We start from the raw sequence: 2,174 nt of genomic DNA on the forward strand, positions 1-2,174 counted from the left end.
TATCATTAACCATGCCGGCGAGGGTCTAATGGGAAATTACACAATGTCACCACTAGGTCGTAATTTGCCCTTTTATAATTCGATGAAATGGTGTCGTTTTCCTGATATGAAACCTTTTGAGCAGGTTAATTTGCATCTGACATTTAGTAGCACCTGGTTAGGGTACCCAAGGGATCCCCTGTAATGTTGGGATAAATTGAAGAACATAACTCTGCAACTATGAGTCTTTATGTTTTTGATATTCCCTATTGATCCCCAAATTAGTTATTGGTGGTCAGATGGGGCATGTGTTGGCTACAATGTGTGCAGCACAAGTTCCTTGCTACAATGTGCGCAGCATATGTTCCCTGCTACAACATGTGCAACATAAGTTTCCTGCGCACACGTGATGGTGTTGCGTTCTTCATAGAGTCGTGTCGGCCACAAACTGTTGGGCGCAGTGTGTGCCCAGCTTTTGGTTCAAATCCGAACTAAACAATTTGATCTTAATTTGGACTTCAATGCATTTTGTATGGTTATTTTATATCAAAATAAATAAAGTAAGATAGGAGGATCACAATGTTGCACATATTTGGTGGAATTACTTACTTGAACAAACTGTCAAGATGTCCCCTATGAGGTACATACAAGACAGGGCAAGATGTGAGAGTGTGGTCATCCTAAGAAATTAGTAATAGTTAAGTCTTTTATGAGGTAATTATCTGTGATCTAGGGAGGTCCAGTGCAGAATTCCTATGCATTTTTTTGAAACAGTTCAGTGTATGAAAGCTATGTAATTCCTCTAGGCTTTGTGTTTAACCATGGAGGAAAGAAACAGTTTAACCAATTTGACATGCTATTAATGTTGATCATTCGATAAGGCTATCTTGTCATATGTTATTATTATTTCATTGCAAATTCCTAGGTTCATTTTTTACAGGCAAATAACTCATAGTTAGCTAAAGTGGCATGTCAGAGAAAACTGGAAAAAATAAATGCACAGAACACCCTGGAAGACAGATATGAATACAGTAATGATGAATTTTGGAGCCTCATGAAAAAATAATGATGATCTGAAAAATTGTTGCCAAGCCTAAGAGGATGGCAAAATACAATAGAGAGATTAATTTCACGCCTTTTATAAAAAAAAGATATTTTTTTATCATTTACCAGCCTGTTTTTTCACAACTAGTACTTTTTAGGATAATAAATAGCAAATAATAAATACCCTCACTAAAAATAATTTCAAATCTCAGATGCAAAACTAACAATTAATCGTATGGCCTAACGATAATATGAATGTTGATGATAATGATGATGATGATTATGATGATAAGGATGATGATAATGATGATTATGAATGTTGATGATGAGGATGATGATTATGATGATGATGATAATGATGATAATGATGATGATGATGATGATGATGATAATAAGGATGATGATAATGATGATTATGATAATGATGATGATGATGATAAGGATGATGATAATGATGATGATGATGATGATAATAAGGATGATGATAATGATGATTATGATGATGATAATGATGATTATGATGATAATGATGATAATGATGATGATGATAATAAAGATGATGATAATGATGATTATGATAATGATGATGATGATGATAAGGATGATGATAATGATGATGATGATGATGATAAGGATGATGATAATGATGATTATGATAATGATGATGATAATGATGAGGATAATAAGGATGATAATGATAGATTATGAAAGTGACCAGTTGTCCAATATTTGTTAGAAACAAATACTATAATTCTGTCATATATGATAATACAGCACAAGAACACTGATGCAAGAACTGGGGCAATCTTCTGGGGATTATCCCCTCCATAACAACTAGGAGTACTGGGGCAGGGGGTATCTAGTTACGCACCAGTTAGGGACTTCCCCAATGGCAAATCCTGGTGCCAGCACAGTTGTGTACTTGCTTAATACGTCCTGTACCTGTGGTACTCATCTCTCACTGAATATACTCCTGGTGTGAATACAAATATTGGTTTTAAATCAACAAGACATCACTAACAGTAAATGGCAATAATATAATTAGCTTGACCTTAGACAATTTTTACTTTAATACTAATCATTCCCATGCAAAGACATGATAAAAATAAATATTAATAAGCCTACTTTTCTTTCAATTATCAAAATAAAAA

This window comes from Anneissia japonica, unplaced genomic scaffold (genome assembly GCF_011630105.1).
Source record: "Anneissia japonica isolate Jap-2015-1 unplaced genomic scaffold, ASM1163010v1 scaffold287611_len363355_cov233, whole genome shotgun sequence".
Lineage (NCBI taxonomy): Eukaryota > Metazoa > Echinodermata > Crinoidea > Comatulida > Comatulidae > Anneissia > Anneissia japonica.